This window comes from Podarcis vaucheri, assembly GCF_965113315.1.
Source record: "Podarcis vaucheri genome assembly, chromosome: 8".
Classification (NCBI taxonomy): Eukaryota; Metazoa; Chordata; class Lepidosauria; order Squamata; family Lacertidae; genus Podarcis; species Podarcis vaucheri.
In genome coordinates, this window is record NC_138766.1 from 11702154 (window position 1) to 11717236 (window position 15083).

Genomic DNA, 15083 nt, shown 5'->3' on the forward strand with positions numbered 1-15083 from the left:
GGTTCTTTTACCCTGATATACAGTATGTGTGTACGCAAACCCGGTAGATCTTAATTTTCAAAGCGGAGTTCTGATCCTCAGTCCCGCTTAAGCGGGGACTGCTGTGATTTAAACTGGGGTTCGTTCGTTTCTTTGTTTTTTCTCCGACTAAGGGTGAGAACCTTTGCAGGGTTGCTTTTCACTGAAGCCAGGGAGACTTGCTTCCGAGTAAACATGCACAGGACTGAGTTGCACGAGAATTTAAGGGAATTCGGTTTCCCCGGGAAACTGCAAGGCTATACGTATACAGTTGGTGTGGATTAAGTGGTCAGTGGATCAAGTTGCCTATTTATTTTTAGAAGGGGTGTGTGTTAATATGCTAAAACTTTGTGAAAAGTTAGAATGGATCTCGATAAATGGTTTTGTATAAAAACTGGGCTATAGGGATGCGAAGTCACCGGTGGAGTAGAGATCCCATTTACCAAGGCTGGTCCTTTTCTTTTTTAATGTGCGCGAAGCAATTGATTCACATGGAACATTTGATGATTTAAACTACTGTTTTAACTTGAAGCTTCTTCGCTGGTACGGGGAGAGAGAATCGTTGGATTCTCTATGAATATTTCAGCACTTCAGGACGGATGGTTTACCGTTTTGACATTAAATAGAAGCTCAGCCAAGAGAAAGAGCGAGCGCTTCTCTCCCTCCGCCCGCCCGCCCCCGCGCGCGATTCAGGAGAAGGCTCGGGCGATTTACCATTTAGCTAGAAGAAGGCAGACAGGGCTTTGAAGATCTCGCCTCTCTTCGCAAGTCCGGGGGTGTAAACTTTCCTGCAAGATGCAGGGAGATAGCCACCAACAGAACTCGCCACAATCTAGAAAAGTTTAAGGGGTTGTGGGAGTTGGAGATGGGAGGAGAGAAACTGTTTTTAAACCAGTCTTTCATCGTCTCACTCAGTCCCCAAAAGCCAAGGTGAAAAGGCAACGACTTGTGCCCCCCAAGCAGGCTCCAGTGGACACCTATGTAAAATAGAAATAAGCGCAAATGTCACCCTTTCCACAAGTTGCCCAGTTAGGGCTAAGTGATGAGATTAGAACCAAGGGTGCCATTTAAGGCTTCTCTAGAGGACACCCTCCTCCTCTTCCTCCTCCAGGCCACATGTGATTCTTTCTCCAGATATAACCCCCGTCTCTGGCCAGCTCAGTTCTGCGCCTAGTGCTTTTACGCAACCTTGTTCTGAGCAATTAAATAGGCCTCTGTATGCCAAGGGCGCAAATCCCTTTGCTTCTCTCCGCCCCGCACGGCAACTGACTGTTTGACCTTGCGACGGTTCTGCACGGTGGGGGTGTCCAAGAATAAATGGCAACGCGCGCGCGCTGCCAGTGCATTTTTCTCGTTCTTATGGCCGAGCTGCCTAATGCAGTCCGTCGCAACACAGATCTCAAAAACGCCCCGTTAGGGGTGGAGGGGGGCGCAAATACTCTGCTAGGGCGCCTATACTGGGAGCAGGTCCCAGGCGACACAACAACAGAACATACTTCTGAGTACAAACGGTGGAGATGGTTCTGTTTTCTCACTATCCAAAACAAAGAAACGAACAAAACAAAACCATCCAACACCACCACCTCCGGCCCTGCAGTGCAGGATAAATCCGAAAGGGCAGCCTAGATTTCTCCAACGGATCGCGCCAGGAAGGGATTAGAAACTGCCACATTCTCTGTTATTGATAGGAGTCAAATGGAGAAGAAAAACACAAGCGCTTAGGGCTTAAGAGGGTGGCGGATCTGGGCTGGCATTGGTGCGCCAAAGGGCGCCCAGGTGTAAGGAGATGTGCTGGGGCTGGAAATGAACCGAGAGGCGCTCGGACCGAGGCGGCGGAAAGGCGGTGGCTGTGCCGCTGGTGTGGCCGCCGTCCCTTCCCTTCCTTCTCTTTTTTTCCTTGCAAACGTCTGTAATTGGACTGCAACTCCCCCCACGCACTCTACCCGCCCCCCCCTTTTCCTCCTCCTTAAATTCCCCCCTGTCATTATATTGACTTTCGCTCCCTCGGATGATATTATCGAAATGAGTGAACCTCTCTGCTGATGGGGGCTGTCAAAAGGCTGAGACAGGAGGCCCCCAGCCTGGGGAAAGGAAAGAGGGGAGAGCGGGGGTGTGAGAAGAAGGGGAAGGAAGGAAGGAAGGGGGGGCCGAGGAAACCCGTTGCATCAGCCAAGATAATTTGAAGTGAAATTTTCATTTTGACAGTAAAAGGGGGAGAGGAGGGAACGCAAGGGGGGGGGGAGAAACCAGCCTCTTCAATTTCGAGAAGGCTTTGCACCCGGGGGGGCGGGGCGGGGAGAGGATGGAGTGGGGAGAAAGGAGGGGAGGGGGCATCTTACGGAAAGGCACGTCTTGGAGCTGAAAAGGGCAGAAGAACTCGAATTAGTTGTAATAGATAAAAAGGGCACAAAATAAAGAGTCAAGGGTACTTGACAGTAATAGCGAAAAGTGGAGCCTCTGGGGAGATGGCTTTGCAGCCAGAGGCTGGGCCAGGAGGAATTTTAATGCCGTCTGGGCGGGCGGCTGCAGGGAAACGGACCCCGCGGACAAAGCACACCATCTTTGCAGTCCGACGCAGTGAGGAGCTGGGGGGCAGCGGGTTCGGGTTCGGGGGAAAAGCAAAGCGGGCAAGGGACCTCAAAAGATGGAGGGCTGGTGGGTGCGCAGGGGAGACGGTGGGAAAACAGCTTCCTCCGCGCGCTAAACTGTGGCTCTAGATGTGCCCACGCAGAGTAACCCCACGTGAGACTTTGAAACACATCCCGCGAGAATTATTTCCTGTTATTAAGAAATCGCGTTTTGTGTTTTGTCAAGACATATTTAGTTCCTCTCTCCTCACCAACCCCAGCCATTTAATTTTCCAGCACTCCTCCAGCCAGGCAATAATAGATAAGGACGTTAAAAAGAGTTTCGAAACGTCAAAGGTGGAGAGAATCAGCTAACTTCAAATATCTCAGGAATTTTTTGTTTGTTTTCTTTCTTTAAAAAAAATATGATTTGATGCCAACGTTTCTCAGCCACTTTTATAGCTTCCCTCCTCCCCGGTTCCTTTATTTTTACGCGCGGAATTTTGGAATGGGCGATTAAATAGAGACTTGCTGTTATTCGCTTTGTGGGTTTGATTGTTTTATCCTTAAAAACAATGCGAGCAAATAGGTGAAGAGAGGCTGGAGCCCTCTTCTCAAGTCCCGTGAATTTCAAGAGAGTGAAAGCTGTTCTGAAACGAACCGGACAACTTTCCCTCCCCGTCACCAACAATATGAAAAGGCTCAAGGTTTCAGGATGGATAATTTCTCCGCACAGCGCAGCAGAGGATAGGAATCCACACACACACCCCGCAGCCAGAATAAGTCCTATGGCACAATACATACTTTTTAATTTTGCCCTCCCTGTAAATAAAACAACTTATAATAAATGGGGCTAGTGTACGCGGGGAGGTTCTCTTGCGCAAACCGCGTCGAAATGAGCAGGATCTGCGACCCAACGAAACTAATTGCGGGGGGGCCTTTCTCCCAAGCAGCTATCCTCTGGGGGACAAGCCTTGCGCGCAATCCTGCGCTTGCCCGTTCTCTCACGGCGGTGCCCGCGCAGGAGAACTTCCTCGTGGATTGCGTTCAGATCACCCAGCGCCGTGCGCTCCCCTCCCCCCCCCCCCACAGCCCCCAGCAAATCCGCATCAAGCTGGGCATCAGGCTCTGCGAGAAATTAATCTCGAGCGAGCCTGGATCAATACATCTCGTACATACCGACAGCGTTACATACAAATGAAACCCCAACACCCAGCATCTACCTGGAGGCGATGGCGGAAAAAGCCACCGGAAATTGGGGACTCTCTCTAAACACACGCACACACGGCACTGGGGAGAAGAATCGGGGCGGGGAGGGCGTGGGGGGTGGCATTTCTGGGCTTGCAAGGCAGCGCCTCTGTCGCGCACTGGGCCGTGGCAAATTCCCAGCCTCCGCGGAGAGGAGGGGAAATTAACATGGCCTTTTTACATAGGGCCCAAATAAAACTGTAATCAGCGGCGCGTTACATTTCATTAAGAGACTTTGACAGCAGCAGCGGCGGCGGCGGCTGGAGCTTCAGTCTCGACAAGGGAGCCGGAGAAAGGGAAAAGGCGAGGGGGAGGGAAGGAGGGAGAGAGAGAGAGAGAGAGAGAGAGAGAGAGAGAGAGAGAGAGAGAGAGACTGGGGGCTCTCCGGGTCGGAGTCATAAGATAATTCCTTAAGCTCCATTAACAACTCTTAGCCGCAGGAAATGGGCTCCCTGAAAACATCTTCAAATCTAAAAGCTTTATCGACCTCGCAAACCTCGGCTGATGATGGGTCTATTTCTTTCTCTCTTGTCTTTGCTCCTTTTTTTTTTAAGGGGGGGAGAGACTTAAGAGGCGAGAGAGCCGTCCAGGAAAGCAAATAGGCTTTGACACAACGCCTTCTTAACTGGAGAGAGAGAGGGAAGCGGGCCAAACGAGACCTTAAATGATATTTAAAAGGCAGCCAATTAAGATTTCAAATGATTGTCTCCTGAGATCATGCATGCGATTAATGTCACCTGCTCCTTTCTTCTCGGCCTCGTCTTTTCCCCACGCATGCATGCAAAATCGCGAGTCGGGGCAGAGCGCTGCCTCTTTCGCCTAGCCACGTCCAGGCGGGGGCTGCAGCGCCCGCGTTGCGGTGGCGAAGAAAGCAGAGATATGAAAGGCTTAAAGCAAAACGCTTCCGCTTCTGTTCTGCTTTAAGTCACCAATGCCTCTGTTTTCTTAGTCACTTTAATAAATGTGTCGTTTAAGTGGTTGAGTGGATCTGTCCACGATTCAGGGCAAATTTGTCTGAAGTCCCTCTTACACGCAGGCTTGCAAATACAGGCAGATCTTTAAATATAAATATGTGTGTACATTAACCAGAAAGAAAAGGGGTTATAGCTGTTATAACTAGTTACAGGTATCTGTTATCAGCAATGAGCTAAGTACAAAATTCGTAAATATTAATAATTATTATTATTATTATTATTTATTTGTACCCTGTCCATCTGACTGGATTGCCTCAGCCACTCTGGGCGGCTTCCAACATATATAAGAACATAATAAAACATGAAACATTAAAAAGCTATGCACTATGATGAAGTAAAAGCTCTTTTGCGTCAGTCAGTCAAGTGTTTATGCTGCTAATGAAAAAGCAGCTTAAAGAAAGCATCAAGGTGGTTGGGGGGAGCACCTCATAGTGCCCCCACCCCCATCTCTGAAAAAAAAATGCTTGGTGTCTGTCTATCATTCACCTTCCTTTTTTTAACCAATTCCAGCGCATGGGGCTTCATCAGCTCCTCTCCCTGTAGACCAACGGGGAAAGACAAGAAACTGGACTATCCAAAACTTTGTGCAGAAAAGCTTACAATGCTTGGGAGCCCCAGATAACAGTGAGAGCTTAAAGGTAAAGGGACCCCTGACCATTAGCTCCAGCCGTAGCCGACTCTGGGGTTGCGGCGCTCATCTCGCTCTACTGGCCGAGGGAGCCAGCGTACAGCTTCCAGAGCAAACCAGAGCTGCGCACAGAAATGCTGTTTACCTTCCCGCTGGAGTGGTACCTATTTATCTACTTGCACTTTGACGTGCTTTCGAACTGGTAGGTGGGCAGGAGCTGGGACCGAGCAACAGGAGCTCACACCGTCGCGGGGATTTGAACCGCCAACCTTCTGATCGGCAAGACCTAGGCTCTGTGGTTTAAACCACAGTGCCACCCGCGTCCCTTCAGCGAGAGCTTACTTTCAAGTTAATGGCCACAGCCCAAGACAGAGTCATGTGCTGAAGTCCCACTGATTTCAATGGGATATGGGTACCCAACTGTGCCCGAATATACATGTCTATCAATAATCCAGGTGTCAGATATATGGATAGTTTTTGGCAGGTTTTGGATGGGTCCTTCTTGCATGCTTCTCATAGGCATCTGGTTAGCCACTGTGACAACAAGATGTTGGACATGTTGAGTCTTCAGCCTGATCTAGAAGGGCTTTTCTTATGTTCTTAGATTCACTATCCAGAGATTTTTCTAATCCTTAAAAGAAGAAGAAAATTAAATATCCACTGTGTGAAGAAGTATTCCCTTTGGTCAGCCCTGAACTAGCTGCCAATGAGCTTTGTAGAGTGACATCTCTCCCACCCTCCAAAACGGTTCTAAGGCTGTGAGAGAGGGAGAGAGAAAAATGACCTGCTGCTGAGGACCAAATAATCTTCTTTAACAATCCTAATTCACATAACCCTCACAGATATTTTAATAACCAGATACACGGGTGCACAGAATGGCCAACATCCCATTTCTGCTGGAAGTAAATTCCATGGATTGCTACGAAAAAGCATTCAAGCAGGTGTGTTGTTTTGTAAATGCTTTTATTGAAATTCTTTGCGAGATACGTAAACAAGTAGAGCAATGTAAAAACAAACCACTGCCACACTGCAGTATCTAAAACATATACTCATTAAGAAACAATTACATCTGTGAGTAGGTCAAGAGATCATTATCAGGACTTTCAACTAAAATAAATACAGCATACATAGTATTTCCCCTTATTTTCCTTATTAATTTTGTTCGCTATGCCAAAGACCAACAGTGCTTTGAAACTGAATCAAGCCAGATAGATCTGTAGGAAACAAGTGAAAGGATTAGACCCCAAACTCAGCCCTCCAGCTGTTTTGAGACTACAACTCCCATCATCCCTGACCATTGGTCCTGTTAGCTAGGGATGATGGGAGTTGTAGTCCTAAAACATCTGGAGGGCGAGTTTGGGGATGCCTGGATTAGACTGTTTTGTTGGGCCACATAGCCTATAAATGGGGACCAGTAAATGAACTCTTTGCTTTCATTCCCTTCAGCACTGAGGTCCCAGTGAATTGTTGGGGTGACGCCCCCAATATTGGCACTCCCAAAACTGTCCATCTAAAAGTTTTGATTCTGATGCTGTAGTCCTGATTCATGTTTCTCTTCATTCACGGGCGTAGCCAGGATTTTTGTTAGGGGGGGCAGGACTTTCGTTAGGGGGGGCAGAACCGACATGACTGGCCACTTAGTTAAGTATTTCTATTGTTTTACTTTATCAGGGGGCAGCTACCCCACCTGCCCCCCCCCCCGGGCATTGAGGAAACTGCCAAGGCTTCTGAGGCGGTTTGCAATTTAAAATATTTTAATAAAGAAATGGTACGAAATATTTTCAGGCCGACTCGGGCAGCTGATTTTACTCCCCTCCCCCCTTGGCCTGGTCTTTCTCTTTTCTTTAAAACACATTTTTAAAAGGCCTTTATTCTCAAAATACGAAAAGAAGAAAGATCCCTGGCTGATCTGAGCTAGGCAATGTTACTCATGAAGCCTGAAACAGTCCCAACCTTGGCATAAGACCCCCCCCCACCCCCCATAAATATATAGATAGTTGTATGTGGAAGTGATGGGACGCGGGTGGCGCTGTGGGCTAAAGCCTCAACGCCTAGGGCTTGCCGATCGAAAGGTCGGCGGTTCGAATCCCCGCGGCGGGGTGCGCTCCCGCTGCTCGGTCCCAGCGCCTGCCCACCTAGCAGTTCGAAAGCACCCCCGGGGGCAAGTAGATAAATAGGTACCGCTTACCAGCGGGAAGGTAAACGGCGTTCCGTGTGCGGCTCTGGCTCGCCAGAGCAGCGATGTCACGCTGGCCACGTGACCCGGAAGTGTCCCCGGACAGTGCTGGCCCCCGGCCAATAGATGTGAGATGGGCGCACAAACCCCACAGTCTGTCAAGACTGGCCCGTTCGGGCAGGGGTACCTTTACCTTTACCTTATGTGGAAGTGAAGCAGGCTGTACAAGGTGTGCATGTCCACGTGTTTGCAGTAGAATATATATTAGCTTGCCAACAAAGGTCCGTATAGTTAAAACTATGGTTTTCCCAGTAGTGATGTATGGAAGTAAGAGCTGGACCATAAAGAAGGCTGATCGCCGAAGAATTGATGCTTTCGAATTATGGTGCTGGAGGAGACCCTTGAGAGTCCCATGGACTGCAAGAAGATCAAACCTCTCCATTCTGAAGGAAATCAGCCCTGAGTGCTCACTGGAAGGACAGATCCTGAAGCTGAGGCTCCAATACTTTGGCCACCTCAAGAGAAGAGAAGACTCCCTGGAAAAGACCCTGATGTTGGGAAAGATGGAGGGCACAAGGAGAAGGGGACGACAGAGGACGAGATGGTTGGACAGTGTTCTCGAAGCTACAAACATGAGTCTGACCAAACTGTGGGAGGCAGTGGAAGACAGGAGTGCCTGGCGTTCTCTGGTCCATGGGGTCACGAAGAGTCGGACACAACTAAACGACTAAACAACAACAACAACAATATATTAGCTGCTTTTTAGCACAGCAGCATATGAAAACCATGGGAAGTCTGGCCACAGCCCAGTGGTAGCAGAATGTTCTTGCCATATATATATATATATATATATAGATAGATATAGATATAGATATAGATATAGATATAGATATAGATATAGATATAGATATAGATATAGATATAGATATAGATATAGATATAGATATAGATATAGATATAGATATAGATATAGATATAGATATAGATAGATATAGATATAGATATAGATATAGATATAGATATAGATATAAAATCCCACATTGAAACACCAGCACCTTAAATTTAATGGCATGGGTGGAGCAGAAGGCTGGGAAAGAGCTAGTTTTGGGCTTGGTGGCCCAACGGTGGGGTTCAGCATAAGTCACCTCAGCCCATTGATATCATATGTCAGTGGTGGGAAAGTCAACCCACTGAGATAGGAACGAACAAGATGGGTTAAGTAGATGTTGGAAGCAACCCTTAGTTCCAAGAGATATTTTTAGAACCAGGGGATTAACATTTCAAGAGCACACGGGCACATACCGAAATAGTTCTGAAAACAATTTCTCAAAAGCAGTACCACGGGCTTCATTGCATTTTTTCTAAAGGTAAAGGGACCCCTGACCATTAGGTCCAGTTGTGACCGACTCTGGGGTTGCGGCACTCATCTCGCTTTATTGGCCGAGGGAGCTGGCGTACAGCTTTTGGGTCATGTGGCCAGCATGACTAAGCCGCTTCTGGTGAACCAGAGCAGCACACGGAAACGCCGTTTACCTTCCTGCCGGAGCGGTACCTATTTATCTACTTGCACTTTGGCGTGCTTTCGAACTGCAAGGTTGGCAGGAGCAGGGACCGAGAAACGGGAGCTCACCCCGTTGTGGGGATTCGAACTGCCGACCTTCTGATCGGCAAGCCCTAGGCTCTGTGGTTTAACCCACAGTGCCACCTGCGTCCCTCATTTTTACTACTGGATCCTAAATACAGTCATTTGGAATCACACTGGTCTCAGCGGAACTTCTGCACACACATTTTAGGTTCCAAGCTGCCCTGTGATCTTTGGATGAAGGTCAGTAGGCTATGCAGTGGTACCTCGGGTTACAGATGCTTCAGGTAACAGACTCCGCTAACCCAGAAATAGTATCTTGAGTTAAGAACTTTGCTTCAGGATGAGAACAGAAATTGCACAGTGGCAGCAGGAGGCCCCATTAGCTAAAGTGGTACCTCAGGTTAAGAACAGTTTCAGGTTAAGAATGGACCTCCAGAATGAATTAACTCGAGGTACAACTGTATACATAAATGAATGAATAGACTGACATAATTTTGTTCCGTCACCAGTCTGCAGCCTGCCTTTCTTCAAAGGACCTCACAACATTGTGCGGGGTGGGGGGGCTGTTTGGGGGCTTATATTCCTCTTCACAGCAGCCGTGTGAGGCAGAGGAAGCCGAGAGGCAACTAGCCTAAGTTAACTTCACAACAAGGCAGCGATCTGAGCAAATCTTCCACTATCCACTACAGCACCATAGCAATTAAGTCTCCACATTTACTAACCCCCCCCCCAAAAAAACCCCACCAGTCCACCTAAAGTTTGAGAGCTTCCAGAGCAAGGATGTGTTGGAATCCTTTCCCAGAGCTGCCTCAAATCAGTGGAAAAGTGCCCAACTAGATCTAATATTTGGAGTTGTGTTTTAGTATTAAGCCACTCCATATTGTTGCGTGAAATGTCAGGGATTCTAAACTCATAAACATCAGAAGGAATACCAGTCCTAGTAGCTTGTTTCAGTTGTTCTCAGCACTGCCTATTGGATCCAAAGTCTACCCAAGTGATTTTTTTTTTGTTTATTATTTTTTGGGGTATATCGTTCCTTTTTGCCTAGTGTTACTGCATTTCAGATTTTCACATTTTAATGATCACCTTCATTTCTTCTTCTTCATTTCTTCATATCTTCCTGATATGTTCAAAATGCTCAATTATTATTATTATTTTAAGTTGCTGTTGGTTTGGTTTTTTTTACTGTAAGCTGCTTGGAAGTGGATATTTCTAAAGGCGGGGTGGAATTTATTAAAAGAAAATATATTCACAATTGCATTACTATCTAAACTCACATGTCAAAAATGGATGTGCACTTCAAACAAGAACAAAAAAAAATCCAACATTTGGCAGAAAGGCAAAGTTTGTTGCAATCAGAATGATGAATTTTTCACAAATTATACAAATATTATCAGAATGGGTGGTGTACAGCCTAGAATTATGGAACACAACAAAAACCATATAACTATAAAACAGTAAACATAACACATTCACAATCTAATCTGATGGTGTGCATGCAATATTACTGATCAGGATTTTTACAAATTCCATCTATGGGGAAATACACAACATTTTCTGGGGGGGAACCCACTTAATTATCAACAGTATATGAAAAAAACTTTGTCTTTAGATGTGAGGTCCATCATCTATGAACCATATCCCCCCTCCCACCCTGTTGCCCCCCACCACTACAATCTGGGGCTACACCACCTGTGAAGTAGCTTTTGTACAATCCAGGCAGTGGCTACATCAGTATGGCTGTAGCAAAATGTGCAGGATGTCAATAGATTTATTTACATCATGCCATCAAATCAATTTGTTTCCATTCCTTTAATCATTCAATATGGAGCTTCAGAACACATGTGCAAGCATGGTCATTATAAGTCCTTCTTTTTTCTTCACAGCAACTTTATTTTCAGTGAGTGTGTGTGTGTAAAACTATACTATGTAACTTAGGCCTAGGTTACAGAAAGAGTGGTAAAGCTGTATCTGGACTGTACCAGTGGCAACGCTGGCCTGTGATGGTTCATAGGTAAAGGTAAAGGGACCCCTGACCATTAGGTCCAGTCGTGACTGACTCTGGGGTTGCGGTGCTCATCTCGCTTTATTGGCCGAGGGAGCTGGTGTACAGCTTCCAGGTCACGTGGCCAGCATGACTAAGCCGCTTCTGGCAAACCAGAGCAGCGCACGGAAACGCCGTTTACCTTCGCGCCGGAGCGGTACCTATTTATCTACTTGCACTTTGATGTGCTTTCGAACTGCTTGGTTGGCAGGAGCAGGGACCAAAGAACAGGAGCTCACGCCGTCACGGGGATTCGAACCGCCGACCTTCTGATCGGCAAGTCCTAGGCTCTGTGGTTTAACCCACAGCGCCACCCATGTCCCGTGATGGTTCATATCTCTCACCAGTAGAGAAAAATGACAACAGGAGGGAAATGTCTTATTAGGGAGAATTCTAAGCAGAGAACCTTTCTCCCTGTCATCTGTTTCCTTATGTACATACTGCTGGATCCATCCATCAACCTCTGATGGATGATTCAGAAGGATTGGATCCAGCATCACTTTTGCTGCATGTGTGTGCCAGTATCCAAACTCAGCAGAGTTACATCTCAACGCAGCTCCTTCCTTGGAAACATCTTTGGGGTTGAAGGTACACACAGTATGCAATAAACACTCATTATGGACGCCATAAAGATTCAGTCAAGTGTCGAGGTTTACTTGACAGGAATAAAAGCATATTGGTAGCAAATATATACAGACATTCACCACTGCCATGGTCAAGGCATGCTGAGAGTCCAAAAAGAGTTGAAGACTCTCTATCTCTGCTTCTCTCATCGCAAGATGCAAGCAAGAGACTTACAACAAGTTATAACTGTGGGAATGTTCAGGGAGGCAGGAGAGGATATATTGTTTATTAATATCCTTCATAACTTGTGCTAGCAAGTTCCTTTACTTATCAGAGTTTACATTCCCCTTTTACATGCACACCAGATAGCTGGCTGCAGGCTTGTGTAAGCCTCTGACTATACACAATTCAATCTGGCTTGTCCAGATTGAAATGTGTTCTAATATTTTCCTGGTAAGACCCCTTTGAATCCCTCCTAAAAGAATAAAGACACCACAGTCTTATTCATAAGTAAATAAAAGAAGCTTCCTTACATCAGGCAGAGCACAGTGTGATCCCTGAAGGAAGACTTAGTTACATTTGGATCTACCCCATATGGCGGAATAATCCCAGTGACTGCAGGCTAGCAGTCCTGCAGTTCACACGACGAAAGGAAGAGGGAGAAGAGTTAAAAAGAAGCAGGTGTGCTACGTGCCTTGACCTTTTTGTTACCTGGGCAGGTAAGGTCATACCCATCACATGCAAGAGGAAGGATGCTCCAGGCCAGGAGGAAACAGGAAGTTTTTGACTGGCTGGACCAAACACTCCTCCTCATGTCTTCTCTAGGAAAACAAGGAATGTTGTACTTGACTGCTACTTATGTATCACATCCCACAACAACAACAAGTTACACAGAACCATTGTTACCAGTACTTCCTGTCACACTGCGCATGTCCAAAGAACAGTTCCCACAGAAAACGTGCTTGCATAGACAAAACCATCTCAGCCTTCTGCTGCTTCTGGAAACTTTGTCCTCTGTTCTTCTCTGTTTCTGGAACAAATCATTCTCTCACAGAGAAAGAAAATATCCAACACATACAGGGGAACATTCAAACAATCTCACTCAGTCTAGAAGCAGTTGTAGTCCCACAGCGACTGTTTTGAAGAACCTCACATCACACATATTACTGGGTGTCTTTGAAGCAGGGCCAGGGTGGGGATTCTGTCACCCTCCAGATATTATTGGACTACATATCCCATAACCCTTGACCACTGGCTATGCTGACTGGGGCTGATGGGAGTTGGAGTCCAGCAACATCCATCACAGCCTCTCACATCCATTTTTTAAAGCATGCTCGCAGTTTCTCTTCACTGCCCTGAAAAGCCCCTTATTCTCAAAAACAATTTTTGGATAGGGAATGTAGGATTATTTCAGGCACACAATTCTGTCCTTTAAAAATAAAAGGTAAAACCAAACCCCAACACATATTTTACATATTTTCTGTGAACAGAGCTCAGGAAATATGAACAATTCACACAGATTTGGAACAAGTTACTAAATCTGCTGCCCCCAGACAAGCATCTCTGGTTGAGGATGAGAGTCTTGTGTGCTGAGAATGTTTTTTTTCCTCTCTCTCAGTGATACCACTTTATTTAATTTCCTTAAGCTGCCAAATAATTATTGATTTCACTTCAGGGGTCAATAGGTCTCCAGCTGAAATCAATTGGAGTTTTGCCAATTAATTTCTCTGAAGCAGAACCAGAGACTGTGTCTTACAATTTGTTTTCTCTGTGAAATATTGATGTTAATCGTGCAGATTTCAAAAGAGATAAACAGCGCAATCTGATGTATACACATTCATAGTAAACCTCATGAGTTCAATGGGGCTTACTCTCAAGAAACTGGGTATAGGATTACAGTCATATTGCCTTAAAAAGCCCTAGTTATAACACAAGGCACTTTTGTGTCGGCACCTTAAATAATGTTCATATTTAAAATTTAAAATGTTACAATTCAGCACATTATTTCCCTGACTACTTGACTGAAACGGATCGTTTAAAAAACCACCCACAACTATACTAAACTAGATGGCTTGTACATTCTCCCCATCTGCAATATAGATGACAGGGAGACGGGTTTTAGCCTGGCTATTATCATCACCATCAATGTATGAATTGCCTTTCATATAAATTTCTAGACAATTTGCAACTGCTCAATAAAAACTAAAATAGGCTTGCATTTGACATGGTATGGTAAGCCTTTTCTTTTGTTTTCTGAAACAATGCTTATCTTACAAGGCCTTCAGCATTCAGAACGGTCCCTGTATTGAAGTTTTGGCAATGCACTGATTCATTTACAGGTAAGGTTAATAATAATATAAAGGCCGACGATGAATCAACAAGACCTTCAGTGTTTGATAGACTGACTTGTGGTGTAATAAGGACCAAAGATTATAACTACTTTCCATTCAATCTGCAGCTGAAGAAGCCATAAAACAAAAACCACTGGGTTAGAAACTGACAGTACATAATCAGGTTTGAATCGATGACAAAACTTTGTACAGAGTTGAATGTCCTCTTGCATCTGGTCATTTTACTAGCACAATCTGGTATGTTGGTGCTTTGCTTTAAATCAGCAGATACCTGGATTTGCCCGTAGAATTAAGTTATCTATGGAAGAACGCCCCTGACTTTGGAGAAGCGGTGGGTAACACCTGGGAATTTAATCAATATTTCTCTGTGAATTTCACCTGGGAATATAATCAATAATTTTTTTGTTTATTAAAATATTTATATATCGCTGTACCCTAAAATATACCACAGCGGTTTACAACAGTACAAAAACATAAAAACCAAACAATATCATCATAAAAAAGTTTTAAAGAAGTTAAAAGCAAAAAGAAATTGTAAACAACAAACTCTTAATTGCCTGCATAGGCCTGGCAGAAGAGAAATGTTTTCAGCAGAAATTTAAAAGTTAAAACAGAAAGTGCCCCCAAATCTCTATTGGCGGGGTGTTCCACAGGACAGCGCCGATGACACTGAAGACTCGGCTTCTTGTTGTCACATGAGCCTCACTAACTCGGGGAATGACTGAAAATGCTCCTGCAGATGATCTCAGTGATATCAGAGCAGAAACATAAGGGTTCTGGGGATTTCTGAGGTATCCCGGACCCAAGTTGTTCAGGGCTTTGTAAATCAATACAAGATAGTCTGTGGAGGGCCCAGAGATGGAAAGAAGATAAAGTCCTGACCGGGAGACGAATGGCTGATGAAGATGATGGACTATGCCAAAATGGC

At 45.6% G+C, this 15083-nt stretch overlaps 1 long non-coding RNA gene across 1 annotated transcript in view; it reads right to left on the bottom strand.

The window, feature by feature from the left end:
- The window catches only part of LOC309538981, a 174942-nt gene that overhangs the window by 114035 nt on the left and 45824 nt on the right, over positions 1–15083 (bottom strand). The window lies entirely within an intron of this gene.